At 41.8% G+C, this 15,533-nt stretch overlaps 1 long non-coding RNA gene across 1 annotated transcript; it reads right to left on the bottom strand.

The window, feature by feature from the left end:
• Positions 1-551: 551 nt before the first annotated feature.
• On the bottom strand, positions 552-925 carry LOC116218225. Its single transcript, XR_004162755.1, has 3 exons — positions 903-925; positions 725-786; positions 552-583 (listed from the first exon to the last, which is right to left on the bottom strand). It is a non-coding gene; the product is annotated as an uncharacterized LOC116218225 (long non-coding RNA).
• Between the last annotated feature and the right edge of the window lie 14,608 nt (positions 926-15,533).

Here is a 15,533-nt window from a genome sequence, read left to right as displayed (position 1 = left end):
ATTCAATCATACTGTAATAGAGCAACTCTACATACTGATTACTTTCCACTCAGTAAACAACATTGAGATGTTCCCAAAAGATAAAACAGCACTGTATGTTTTAATAAGCGTCACACCTACATACCCATAAGTCTAAATCTGCTTTCTCAAGCGTTCAGTCTTTTCTACAGCACTGACATGAACCTTATTCCATCTAGAAGAATGGACACAAATACATTGCATCAGCGTTAAGGGCTTACTTATTGTTCAAGAACTTTTCTATCCAGAAGTTATTGCAGCAATGGACGTGTTTCTTTTCTTCTCTGTATAGGATAGTTAAAAAAAAAAAATAATTATTAAAACATTTTGGGCACCCTAAGTCAAACTTTCTGTTACTGTGAATAGTTAAGTGAGTGGAAGATGAACTGAACTCCACAAGGCATAAAGTTAAGCAAGTTATATGTTAAGCAAGATTACTTTGTTCTTTTTTTTTTAGTCATGCACATGTAACGGAGGTAATCTTCCCCTCGCTGTCTTACTCTGCGTTGTGTAGTTTAAAGGAAAACACAGCCACCGACCTGGTATTCGCACGTTTTATTGCTCTCTGATACATGTAAAAGAAGAAAATAAAATCACTCAAACAGAAACTAGCCAGTCGCTCAGCTCCTCTGTCTCATACATCCATGGAAAGAGCTCTCACGCACAAACACGTGCATAAAATACGTAAGTGTAAAACGTGACCCACCTGATACATGTAAAAGAAGAAAATAAAATCACTCAAACAGAAACTAGCCAGTCGCTCAGCTCCTGTCAACATAAATCAGGCAAGCCACTTAAAATACTATGTACAAAACAAGTTATACCATATAGACACATGTAGGCTAGTTAACTTGTTAGCCTGTGTTTTTAGGATGTATACCTACCTCTGTCTCATACATCCATGGAAAGAGACAGAGGAAAGGAAGAACACCGAGATAACTACTTTATCACGCCTAGTTCAAAACATTGTAACTAAATAAACTTGGGAACCAATAATCTGCACCTTGACCGTGCTAGAGAATTAACCCATGAAGGGAGGGAAATTCAGGGAAGCATATTAGACCCTGTTACACACACAAAACAGGAAAAGGTTAGAAGAAGATGGCAAAGCATTTTCAAGGAGCCGTTTCCTCAGTTTGTAATGTAATTAAGAAATGCCAGTAAACAGGAACAGTGGAGGTCAAGTTGAGGTCTGGAAGACTGAGATAAACTTTGAGAGAACTGCTCGTAGGACTGCTAAAAAGGGCACAACAAACCCCCCATTTGGCTGCTTAAGACCTTCAGGAAGATTGGTTCTACATCATTTCAAAGATTGAAATAAAAAATTAATCTTGCTTGAAATGATAAAGAAATGTCAACTTTAACTTTGACTTTTGGAAATCAGGTAATCTTTTACTTGTGTAGCATGAGCTGTAAGGTGGATCCCCACAGCTCTATCTATACAGCCAGACTATGCTATTCCCACCCTGCAAATATCACCTAGAGAATATTAAACTAGAGGGCCAATTAGGCACAGCAGCCTTTGAAACACAGGTTTAAACACACCACACGGGAGTCGTGGATCCCATAATCATCTGTTTATTAGAGAAGACTTGAATAAGTATGATAAGTATGCTTGCCAAGGAAGAGGCAGACCTACAGAGGCTTGAGACGGGTTAGTCAAAAGTAGAAAATATTTGTTACCGTAACTTTTGAAATCAGGGCCCAGCGCTGTTATACCACTACTGGCAAACACTCTAGGGATGGGAACGACTCAAAACTAATGAAAACAAAAGCAGGGGCGAACAGGGGCTTACCTTAGGGGGAGGCAGGCTAACTTGGAGGTGTACTCAAGGGCTCACACCAACCTTGCAGGAACAAGACACACACACACACACACACACACACACACACACACCACACACAGAAAGTGACCAGAGTGACACAGCAACAATGCCGTATTTTTGATGAGCTCTTAGCATGCACTGACAGGACTCCACCACCAGGCCACTAGCCCCCCAGGATAGCCCCGTGCCTGCTTAAAACAACCAAAAATGAGAACACCAATCGGCCCAGCAATAGGGCAAACGCACACAACACAATAACAGGATGCCACTAATGCCCAGCGGCAAGTTGACAGTCTCCATCTCTCAGAGGATACCTGCAGTGTGAAGTGCAACTAAACTACACATACAAACAGAACACAGAAACAAACAGCCAATGTACTGGGCACAACTCTGCCTTTACACTAAAGTAAACTGACACAGACAAAAACAAAAAGAAAATAAGCAACAGAAGAACAAATTAAGCAAGACAAACACAAGCCATTGGGCCATATGAAACGGACAGCCGGAGGCAAACCCTCGAAAAAGGGGAGAAGGTAGTAGGTAATTAAGGATCAAAGTAAACTAGACAGAGACAAGCCATTAGGCTATGTAGCGAAATAGCGAAAACAAAACACCAAAATGGAACCAAAACAAACCTGCAAAGAAAAGACGGCAGTTCATGTGGCAGCCCTCCATTAGGCCGAGTCACGTCTGTGGAAGACGAATCATAATTAAAAAGCACTCACATAAAATTATGTCAGTAGAAAGTTCTAACGCGAAGTCCTCAAAACATAACAGAAATGCTCAGTATCGATACAAGTTGGAGGACCAGGGCAGCTTAACCGTACAAACGGAGCATACCTGAGACCAGAGCAAACAGGGAGAGGCCTTGATGTTGGCGAAGAGGGAGAACACCGCAACCCCAGGCTACAAGACAGGAGGAAGTAATTGCACAGTGGATTGTTTAAGATCCAACGTGACTAACTAGATGCAAAAACCTACAGAGGGACAAATAAGAAACCACACTGCTCAGGAGGAAGTGGTACACAAGCACAGCTACTGCAGCAAACTCAGAGGCCTTTATAGCCACACCCAGGCAGTGCCCACTAATTAGGGTAAATAATTGATTAGGTGGAGTTAAATAAATACCATGACGAGAGAAACAGGAAAGGGCGAATCCATCTCACTACACTCGCTTAGCTAGTCACAATAACAGAAATGTTTACCGCAGTGCCCAAACTTTTGCATGCCGCATACCTATTCATATTGGCAGAGTGTCTGCTTGTGGTCTAGACACTCTGTATAGCATAGCATGACAAGTTTGCTGTTTGCTGAGGTCAAGAATTTCTTGTCCTCAAAGCCACCCCCCGTACACACTCACGTGATCTTTGTTAGTGTGTCTTGGGATAATTTAGGCCCCAAAAGAGTCAAAACCATCTGTTTCATCAGCATCATCACACTGGGTAACAGGGATCCACTCTGGGCGTCATGTTGAGAGCCCTCTGCTCGTGCCGGTAACATTGCCCCCCTTGCCCCCCTTTGCCCCCTCTCAGTGCCCACAGTTGATTTCCAGCTGCAGGACAAAAATGTGCATCCAAGTTCACAGCAACAACTTCACAAGGCATACTACTTCTTTAACTTTTGAGATTGCAAGGACTCAATCTGCACGTATAGCCAATGGAGTGCATATTCACCAGTTTCGAAGAATTAAGAGCTAATGTAATGTCTTCACAGCAGATATCCTAAAGAGGGTGGAGGAAAATCTCGCCAGTGCACTGATTTATCAAGTGGCCAGCCTTTATCTTAACCAAATATCTTGAATCAAATCTGTAAGAGCGCTTACAGAATATGGTGTCTATATGAATCCCCTCCAGGTAATCTGGGAGACGATTTATTCAGAATATATTCAGCAACTTTTCAAAAACTGGTAAGGGCAGCAAGGGTATAATAATTGCACCAGAGTGGAAGACAGCAATGACTTGGCTCAATATTAGATATACTGTTTTGACCCTATATATTTAATAAATGAAGACTTTCACATCACTGCATCACTGCAAGACACTCCAGGACAGTCAAGAGTGGTCTATGCGCTGGTGAAAGCTAAATCTGAAAGCTAACAGGTTTGGCTAGTGGAATCAAGGTTATTTCAAGGTTTTTTTGTTATTTAGTTAATCTTCACTGGCTGGCAAGCCATACTACTTAAAGCAACATTAAGTTAAGTCTTGTTTAGAAAACCAGAAGCTAACAAGCTAAAAGCGAATTTTAGCCTTCTTCCTTCAAAACCTTGAGTTCATAGGTATGTGGTGAGCACTCAGCTTTGGTTGGCTCCCATATAGCAACAATCTTAGTTTACATTAACAGCGTCAGAGATCACAGGATTCTCTCAACAACAAATCTACATTTAAAACAATTTTCTTATGCTTGATAGGTTTGATTATTTAAAATCTTCTCCATCAGAACATCCTATTTCTTGAATTTTCAATTAGGGCAACCTGCCCGGAAGACTATTTTTCCTCCCAGGGTGAAAAAAAGAACCTAAACTGGTGTCAAAACCACCGAAATCTGGCAGCATTGGTGCATATTTGTAGTTATCTCAAGGTGCTCAGCAGCTCTCGATGGCTTTGCAAGTGTTAGTGATGCTTACATAGAGATTAACAAGTTACAATGGAACACTGGCCTGATTGACATTATGACAGACGCGATTAGCTTACTGTTGTTTATGCAGCATGCATCCTCCCACTGAATGACACTAGTGCTTAGTTTAAGATTAATTTAAGTCAGTTCACATAAATTCATAACACAGGATATCTTGAGGAGTGACAGTGTGATTCGGATTCATGGCGTTTGTTGCCTAAGCCACATCTCAAAATGGCTGCTGTATAACTAGAATTCACACACAGCTGTAGTGAGTTTCTGTCAGATTCTCACATTATCTGTTGGTATATTATCAAAGAAACAAGGATGTGATCATATTACAGGTTGAACAACAGCAGATTTTATTCATCAATGTAATCCAAATGGCCCTGAAAGAGTAACTGAGATTATGACTTTAGGCAGGGGATTGAATGTGTGATATTGGCAACAGAAGAGTAACATGCTATGACATCTGGAACACGCCAGACATTAAATAATTTGTCTTTCAATTGAAATCATGTACGCAATTATCCGCTCAGCACCCTAAGCAATCCCTCCAGGAACTTCCGAGGGTCTTTTGGGATTGTTGGGGCCAAAAGTGACTGAATTTGCTGCGGGACATCGCGGTTAAAATTGCAGTAATTGTTTAAATTCCTAAAATTGTGATCCCACCATTATATTGGGAAGGTTTGTTGTGATCGTTGCAGCCAAAAGAGACTGGATTTACTGTATGAATTCTCAAAAATAAGTGCATAATGTAGATATGTTGCTGTATAGGTGCTGTAAGTGATGTTTCCTGCTCTTACTAACGTCCACAAGATGCAGACATCATAGATGTCCACCCACTCAAGTCAATGTGCTGTACATATGCGAAACAACTCAATGTCTCTTTGGAAGCGTTCTTTTCTGTGACATAATGGGGTTAGGGGGCTTTATATAATGCAATAGGGATACAATTCCGTTTTTAATACTATGGGAGTTGCATGATATACTATACTGTATACTTGATGTGGACTTTCTTATATGACATGAGCTGACGTCTCCCCCCCCCCCCCTATGAGGTGAGCCTCTGCTCAAGGTTTCTTCCTGTTAACAGGGAGTTTGTCCTTGCCCCTGTCACCTTTGCGCTTTCTCCAGGGGGGTTCAGGCCCTGGGCTCTGTCAAGCTCCTTAAGACAGTTTAATTGTTTTTAAATCAAATTGAATTGAATTGAATTGAATAATGTCAGTTAAGTCAGTGTTTCGTGATTGTTTATCTTTATAGTAACAAGGTCACTATCAGTAGCTGCAGCTGCTGAGCAGGAAAAAAAGGTTAGAATGAATGCATGAAACATTAACATTTCTTTTGTGGAACATCTATGAAGCAGAATATGCATAGACTTAATTTGCCTCGAAGGATTAAAAAAGTACATTTAAAAGTATCAAGGCACCACCCTACGTCTCTGACAGGTGCAACATGATTTGTCTAAATGGTGTTCAGGAAAGTACATTGTTTCATTCAGCATCTTGACCTCTATGTGACCCCATGACAGATTATTATGGTTGCATACATAATTTGATATATAGCAAACTCTTGCAAATTCATCTTCTTCTTCTTCTTTTTCTTCTTCTTATTATTGTTCTTATTATTATTTATTATTATAATTATTATTATTATGATTACAGTTATATGTAAATTGTGTCGTGTAATACTTAATTGGTAATTGATTTCAGTGCAGTTTTCACAGTGTTTGACTTCCATGTGAATAAGTGAATCAACATTAAGTGTTGTTAATTTCATGCATGAATGTTTTTCAGTGTCAGGACTATCCGTAGACACACAGAGTATGTGCAAGGTGATGAGTGGTAGGTCTTACAACTGCCTAGTGAGCAGATTTCTTTTTCACAATACCTGCAAATTAAACACCATGTGATAGGTTGTCAATACAGAACAACATAAAGCCATGACCTTGACTGCAGAAACAAATCCTGGGTCAACCCACATTAAAGGTTCAGTCCGCGATTCTAATCCCACACACTTTTTATCAACTTCAGCAAATTGCTCCTTAGTTGTCTAGCTTTCAGTGTTTGTGCTAAGAAAACCTCCGCTGTTCGCACACAGTCCTGCCTCTGTAAATGGAAACAAACATAGTGTCTCGGACCGAGTCATAAACAATCCCAGCCAATCAACACGGAGCTTCAGGAGCACGGAAGGGTGGGGTGTAATTTGTTTGGCTGTTGAGCTATAGAAATATCAACAACCTTTTGTGAAACAGAATGGCAGACTTAAAAAAAAAGTGTACTTCAGTTGTGGTCTTCACAACTACTTACCACTGAGCTCTCCTTGTCCTAATGTGCTATCTGTAGACCTAATTTGTATTTAGGGTTATGCACTAAACACCCATTCCAGTTAAGATAGTGTGTGTCTCCTCACCATACTGGGTGGACAGTGTGTTTCATTGAAACAATAGGATTTCATCCTCACAAATACTTTACCTTCATCATGATGGGAACTCGAAAACATTTCCATGTAAGGACTCCATAATCAGTAGCCTGTTTTGGAAACAAGCTATGGGAACATACTGATCTTAATTTGCTAAACAGGAACAAGCCAATTTTGCTCATTCACCCTCCCATCACTCATTAGTGGAATGCTCAACTGTCAATCAAATTACACCCTTCCGTGCTCCTGTGCTCAGTGTTGTTGATTGGCTGGGATTGTTTATGGCCTGGACGAAGCCACTCTGCTTGTTTCCAATTTTCAGAAACAGGACTGTGTTTCGCCGTGTTCAGCGCAAAAACACTGAATGGACTGCCAGAGGAATGTGAAGAGCAATTTGCTGAATTTGACAGAAAGTGGATGGGATTAGAAATGTGGACTCCACCTTTAAGGTGGTATGTGGTATGTCTTGTGCTTACCAATTCATGGTTCACTTAGTCATAACAGCATATCGGCACCAGATTACATCATTGCAAAAAAAAGAGCTTTTGGCTATTGCCTGTGAGGATGGTTTTAGGTGGAGGAATAGATAAGGTAACTTGATGTGAAATGAAAAAGTGACCCATTTTTCTGCCCATCTGAGTCAGATACAGATGAAACCTGCAGCGAACACATCACGCTCTCTCGATGATTAAATTGCATCTTACTGTTTCAGCATTGGCCTGTTGTGCATTTCTCAGCTCGATGAAAAGAGCCATCAGACCTGCAGGACTTGGGTAGCCCTGATTTATTGCAATACCAGAGCAATGCATCTCCAAAAAACCCAGTTACTCAGCAATTCTGCTGCCAGCTGATGGCACTGATGTTACCATTTAGTAGCCGCGGGGGGGGGGGGGGGGGGGGGGGGTGAACCATGACATGCGTGAGCAGAACTTGGCCAAGGAAATGAACAGGAAAATTTAGCGAGAAGCTATAAAGCAAAAGTGTGATCGTTGGGAGGGGAAAAAATCTGATGAGGTAGCAGGTCAATCACAGGCAGTTTTTTTTTTGTGCCAGCGTGTCCTCGAAACCACCCACAAAAAAGCTGTACATGAACAGAGCCTGAATGCAGTGTATCTATGTGCCAACACTCCAATATCCTCTCATTTGTCAGTGCACACATTTAAGGTAATTACAACAGTGTTATCTAAATAGCATTGAAACGGCTGGTAGCCTTCTCGCATCGCCAGTAGTTCCTTTGTGTTGTCTGGAAGCTACCCTCTCTTCCATGTCACGTCTCTGAAAACGTCCTCAGACTCGGCCCGTATCGGTAGGCAGTTGAGTTTTACAAATGGCTGAGTTCTTATCGGTTGCAGAGCAACACAAACAGTCTCTTCCTTCCTTGCGGATAGGCACGGGCATTGTGCACCGCTGACAGATGCTGTGCTTCTCCTGACTGCCTCGAACTCAGCACATGTAAACCACTCACCGAGGGATGGTGGGGGGGAACAGAAGCCTGACAGACAGGAAATGGATGCCATGGGGGCGATGGGGTGGGCTGGGGGGGTATGATAGCAGAGACGAGAGACGTTGAGGTGTAGCTGTGCTCGCAAGTGCATTGATAGAGAGTGGAGTAGCAGGGACACAGCTGAGGTGTTTGGAGGCTCTCCAACAGACATGATTTGTTAAGCAATGTTTTCATCTCTGGAATTGAAAATCATTTAAGTTGGACTGCAAAGCGTCGAGGAAGGACTGTAATTTGCAGCTTTGTTTGCTTGGCAGCAAATTGAAATGTTGAAGGAAAGCTGCGGGTGAGATGAGCCAAAGCAAACAAGTTTAGATTCCCATTTTTCGCCAAAGTAGGTTAGGGAAGATTATGGGGCTTTAAAAGTGAAAGCGGGGTGAGCCGTAGCACAGCGGCAGTGTCGCCATCCCACACCACGCATGGGTCCAGCATCCCACGGGGCGCCCAAGGGTCGTGTCTGGGCATGAGGTAATTTCCTGAACCCACTCCCCATGTCCTTCCCACTCATTTCCTGTCCACCTTCCACTATCGATAGAATAAGGAAAGGCCCTAACACCACACAGCCTAAATGAAAGTAAAAGTGGACACTTCTCTGGCGGTCAAAAACCGCCTGGAGCATGAGATGACACTTGAAAAACGTTAGATTCCAATCCGTGCATGAAGGGGCTTTTTTTCTTTACTTTACTTAGATTTTAGATTCACCCCATAATGCATAAAGGATATATGAGCACCATGATTCAAGGTTAGTGAACATCGTTATTTGACTCGCCTGTTTTACATGCATTGTTGGTGTTTCCACTCCTGCGCAGCATCCAAACAGAAAAAGATAAAAAATCCTCTGTTGAAGTTTTAATTAATTCAGGGACTGACACCGTATGTTCTGTTCACAAAGCCTCTCGGAGATGGCAAGCAGGCCTATTTTACAGCCTCAATGCTAAAAAAAACCTCAAGGTCAGAACAAAGTACGGTGAAGAGATCATTTAAATGTGGCAATCCGCACTCATGGGATGGCAACAACCTGTTAGAGTGGGCGGGCAGCAAGATGTCAACAACTTACAACGACGCTTTCAAGGATATTCGTTTCACAAGAAAAAACAGCATATGGTGTATGAACGAGTAAAAGGAACGCGTAGTGTAATGCTCAGAGCATCTTCTACCCTTAACCTGAAGGCCCATGTTGTGTTAGAGTCAGTGTCCATTATCATCTACAGGGCATCCAGACCACAGTGGTATTGTGTTGATAACAAACATTCTCAGTAAAAGACCGCAAGGCAAGGCCACATCAAGATCCCCAGTGAATTAGGGTTATGTTAATGTAGACAGAGTATGTATATAGTACTGATAAACAAATGAAAACACTTACCTTTCTTCCTTCACGTTCAAGAACATTTGTTTAGTTTTGCTCAACTCACCACTCCTAGACATCTGAAAAACAACAAGTTTGTGTTTCAGTCCTTATTTCTCTAAGGTAAAGTAGGCAAAACGTGAAGGTCCTCCAAGCCGTCCAAGTCTTCAGCTGCAACCAACTTGCTAAATGTCAGGATCATTAATGATTTGCGTATTTAACAATGTATTTTAGAATTAACACCACGTATTTAAAATATGCATAAAATATTCATAATAAAACCTGTTACTTCACAACTGCAAACAAGTAATGATCGCTGGGTTTTGTGCTTCTATTTCACATCATCATTTCATATCATTCCGCAAGTAGTTTATTCACTTCACGTATTGCAATTTTTTCTTAGTGAAAGTCATGAAACCGCAACAGAATCTTTAAAAAGAGGTATTTTGGAGGAATGTCTTCTATCGTTTTGGCAAGTAATTGTATAACAAGTGCAATACTGTATAATCCACTGGTCAGTATCGGAAAATAAATCCCTTCAGTACGACACTGCTCAATTTGTCTGGATTTATTTTCCTATACTGACCAGCAGCCAATACATTATCCCTTACAAAATAAAATGTGTTGATTAATTGATTGATTCATTAATTTATTTATTTGACCCATTCAAGTAGAATGAATTCTTATGAGTTTAAGATGAAGTAAATTTGTATTAAAGCCTGAAGTTTTAAAAAATTAATTTTGTGTCCGGGACACACCATGAGGAGAGAGAGAAAAAAAAAAGGAATAATAAATAACTGCTGTATTGATGACGACTCTCGAGTAGTGTTCTATCTTCATTAATAGCCTTCACCACCAGAAGGCAATTTATGAGATTAAATTGCACTGAAGGAGAGAGAGAGAGAGAGAGAGTAAAAGAGAGAAAGAGAGATCCACCAGCCCCCTCCCATTTCTCTCAGGTAAAACAAACTAAATCTGAAGGTCATCCACATCATCCAAGTCTTCAGCGACCCCAACTCAAACCAAACAGCTTACTTAAGGGAAGAAATTCTCCATCTGGAAATGTTCACGCTCTGGCCCTGGTTGCATCGGTCAGCGGATGGAAAATAAATCTAATTTTACAATTTAAAGGTATAGCCATACAGCACTCAGTTTAGATCAGTCAAAACCACTTTAACACTTTCAGAGGATATGGGCCCCCAGTAATGTAGTGTTTGCAGATATTTATGCGGGGGGTTACACATGATCTCTGACAAGCGTATATCTCACCATTTGGTCTTCCAACCTCTTTGACCGCTTCCTCTCTGCACCTTTTTGCGCCTTTCTCTCTGTTTCTGTAGGTCTTCCATTACTGCTCACTGTCTGTGTCCATACTGTAGGTCCAGAGTTAGCACGTCTCATGTGATACGAACAGGGTCAGCTGAACATGGTCTGGTTCAACTGCAGAAGTGCTCCACTGACAGCAATCTCACCACAGCAGCATCAATCACAGTGCTTTTGCTCAACCCTTGAGTGCATTGCTATTTTTTGTCTTTTGTTTCCAAAAGGGAAAGGGTTGTTAGAGTGGTATGGCCAAGGTGAAATGGGCTGATCCTGTGTGTGTGTGTGTGTGTGTGTGTGTGTGTGTGTGTGTGTGTGTGTGTGTGTGTGTGTGTGTGTGTGTGTGTGTGTGTGTGTGTGTGTGTGTGTGTGTGTGTGTGTGTGTGTGTGCACTCACCTACTGTTCAAGATGACCTGTAGGCCACTGCACCCACACTGATTCTGTTTGAACAATTTTCCAAGCTGTGTTTAAGTAGGTCAGAGGCTAGACACAACTAGCATACAATAAATGCCATTCTCTTTTTGTTATGTTGCTAATATGATAAGACCAAGGATCAGTACCTTTTAAATAAATGCTCATATGTTGTTTATTCCAGATGAGATGAGAATTTGATATCCTATGTGACCCAAACCATTGAGTCATGCAACACCCAAACAGAACAATAGCTAACCGTGCAGTATTGATGATGATTCTAGTGTTCATTCCTCATTAATATCCTTCACCACCAGAAGGCAGTTTATGAGATTAATTTGCACTGAGAGAGAATGTGAAAGAGAAAGAGAGAGAGAGAGAGAGAGAGAGAGAGAGAGGAAAATGTGTGCGAGAAAGTGTGTTTGATAGAGAGAATGATCCTTGAATAAATCTCACCGGAGTGCTGCTGATGAAATCCAAAATTGTGCCTTGGGACCTCCAGTTGATTCATTAACAAGCTGGAGCCCCCACACACTGTTGTTATTGTTCAGCGTGGTCTCAAAGGAGAACCCCCCCCCCCCCCCCCCCCCAATCCAAGAATCCTTTCCTCACCGCCAAGTAACAGAACGCCTCAGGAACCTCATCACTGGAGAGGATCGTCATGCAGGCACACAGAGAGGTGTGGGCGCACTTCCAAATGCGAAGCAGCTGAAGGGAAAGCCGAACTGAACTGGGTTACAAAACACAGCAAATTAAAACAGGGGCCGGGGACGTGGTGACAGCCACGTAATCAAAGGGGCCCCTCACCTCACGTCAGCGCCTCGCCGCTGCCCAAAATAGCTCCGCAGCCCGTTCTTCTCTCCTGTTAGCAGGAATAATGGAAATGCGTGCGTACATTGTTGTATATTCACACCCGCATACCTACACACACACACACACACACACACACACACACACACACACACACACACACACACACACACACACACACACACACACACACACACACACACACACACACACACACACACATATTCAACTACTTGCTCGCTAAGATGCCAAGCAAGACATTCAAAGATGTGAAGCCCTGCTTCAGGTAGGTCTAGTCAGACAGTGAAAATGCTGATTAGGAGATGTGATGTATTTTTAGAGCGAAAACTACCATGCAACTTGAAAATTATATGCCTGATGCTAATGCTTGATTGTCACATTGTCATATCAGCACAGATCCCCGTCCTTCCAATGATTTAATGAAGTAAATTGTAGACTATTAAAATGAATTCTTAGAGACAGATTCTGATGTGCAATCAACATACCATCATCATTTTTGTAATGGCAGTCATTAAATATTCATCTGCAAATTCAGGTTTATTACACAATACATCCCCACAACAATGTAAAGTGTATCCATGTGAAAGTGTATCGGTCAAACATGCTAACCATATGTTCATTATAAGTGTACTGTTGTCAGGGTACATATGCAGATATACACTGATCTGTTACATCACACATCCTTTCATCTGCAGTGTGCTTGTGTATAGTCTATTTTATTTTTATTTTATTTTATATACTGGACCTAATTTTATGTCGACACCAAGAGAAAGTCCTTGTACTCCCAGTACTTGTCGAATAAATATTCTGATTCTGATTCTCATTCTCAGTGGCTAATTGTAGGTTCAAGGTTACCCTGTTACCCATGACATGAAAGAGTAGTGTCAAGCCTCTCCAGCTCTCCAGTCAAGAGGAGTCAAACATTCTTTGTGAATTCAGGTGCAGTGTAGTCAATGCCTGATCAATGTTTTATTCAGTTCCAGAGATGAAATCATTCAATAAATCCAACCCTGCACACACAAGCCAGAGACCATGCAAAAAGTCAGTGTCTTTATCCAGAAGGGACAAGGTCACAAAGCATTTTTAGATCTTCAGATGTCAATGGAAACTGCAGGACTGTACAAACACAAAGTTTAATGATCTGCTGATAATAAAACAATAAATTGTGATTAGTTTCACTTTGTGGAGGTCTTTGCACTGCTACAAAAAGCTCCCTTTAAACAGTGGCAGGTTATACTGCATAAAACTAAATTTTGTTATGAGAGGAATGGTATGAGATCAACTGAACAGATGCTTTATTATCCCACGTGTATCTCCCAATGTGAAAGTCACGTATAGTAAATCTAAGTGATGGCCATCAGTCATTAATACTCTATCAAAGCTGTCACCAGTGGAATCTAAACCATTTTAACAACGCTTTAAAATTAGGGAACAGATGTCTGAAGAGATGGCCTATCAGAGAGCCGGTGTGTTTCACACATGCACCTCTAGGTGGCAATGTTGATTCAACTAAAAGCCAGTGTCTCTTCTTTATGAAAGAAAAAAGAAAGAAAAGCAGAGAGGGTGAAGGGAAAGAGGGAAAGAACGAGTGATGATAGAGGGTTAAAGCAGAATAAACACCGCAGAAAACTCATCCTGTGTTAATTATATTTATTACTACCTCACTTGTTTCTAGGTCAACAATGCGTTCACTCGTTTGGAGAGTAATCTTTAAGGGAATTAGCCGACCACGGTGTCATTCAGACACTTGTGTGGAAATGTGAGGGCGGGAGGGGGGAGGGTATTATCAATGTCAAGATCCCCTTGTCTCCTCCCAACTCCATCCCAGACCACCCCCCACCCCCACCCCCACCACACACACACACACCCCTTTAACCCACAAGCCATTTTTTCCCTCTCTTGGTCACAGGTGATCGTGGGGAGGCAATATACTGCTCGTTGAAATATATTTACCAATAAAAGTCAGCATACAGAAGGACCAGGGGATGTAGAAGCAATGAAAACCCTATAGGTTATTGCTTTTCTCACATTCGCACACAATCAAACCCTCCTCTAACGTGGACCTCCCACAGGGTAAAGGATGATGTTTCTTTGTTGTCTTTCTTGCTCAACTTAGGTTTATGTTCACAGTAAATTCTGCAGCGGTGTACCAAGGCACGTCAGTCATACGCATACAAAGTCAATATTTTCTTTTTGTCAGCATATCCCTTCAGATAATGCAACATAAATAGCTGAGTACTGTGCAGTATTATATGATATTAACTTGCGTTGCAGGACATTATTAGACTGTATAGTCTCACTATATAATATATATACGCTTATTCCATTTTAGCATCCTGAACCTTTACATGTTGAAGGGATTAATTTAATACATGACTTGAGCCAATTCTCCTATTCTGTGCACATGTGTGCTAAGGGTGGTATTGCATTGGGATATGGATACTAAGCACATGCATTTATGAATGAGAATGCCCCATTTGTTTTGTTAAGGCAAACCGTGGCTGAAATAACTTGCATAAGCCAATGTCACATCCAAAGTGCTCTCTCCCATGCTTGAGGACTCTGCCAGACGCTGCAGTGTCCATGTGCTCCGACTCGTCATGCCCTGTGATGTACTGTAACAGCGTCAGTAGTGTGAGAGAAAAAAAAAAGAAAAAAAACAGGAGCATGTGGCGTTCCATGGCAAAGATTGCGCGGCCCTAACTGTGGGTTGTTGCACATGGTGGCGGCAGGGGAGTGTGGCAGAATCAGACGCATGTATCAACACTCGTTATGCTAACTCAAAGCACCCTGAAAGGCTTTATATCAAGAAAGGGCTTATATCTCTCTCTATATATAGGCAGGGTTGCATACGTGCAGTACAAAGACCTATACCTCCGTGCCACACTTGTGTGTTTGTGTGCGTGTGTTTGGGGTGTATAAGTGGGAAGGCCATTTTTGAATGGGCCCCGGGGGCATGTTGTGGTGTCTAGGCGGTCAGCAAGGGCCCTCTGAACCAATGAATCTTCACAAGCGGTGTGGAAACTTTGAAAAGAGCGGAAAAAAAAGAAGAGAATGGGGAAAGAATGCTCCATCTGAAATGAAAATAAAACTGAAGTTAGTCATGCGTTCACTACCAGACAGTGAATCACGGTAGTTCATGCAAGCAACTTACTGGCGAATCACCGAGGCAGGCTCGGCCAGGAAGCCCGTCTGCAATTTTTCCCCTGTTCCTTTTTTCAGCGGTTTTATCTATGTAATTTTAAA

This window comes from Clupea harengus, chromosome 21 (genome assembly GCF_900700415.2).
Source record: "Clupea harengus chromosome 21, Ch_v2.0.2, whole genome shotgun sequence".
Taxonomy (NCBI): Eukaryota; Metazoa; Chordata; class Actinopteri; order Clupeiformes; family Clupeidae; genus Clupea; species Clupea harengus.
Note: the sequence above shows the minus strand (reverse complement) of the source record. Positions and strands in the feature narration are given on the sequence as shown.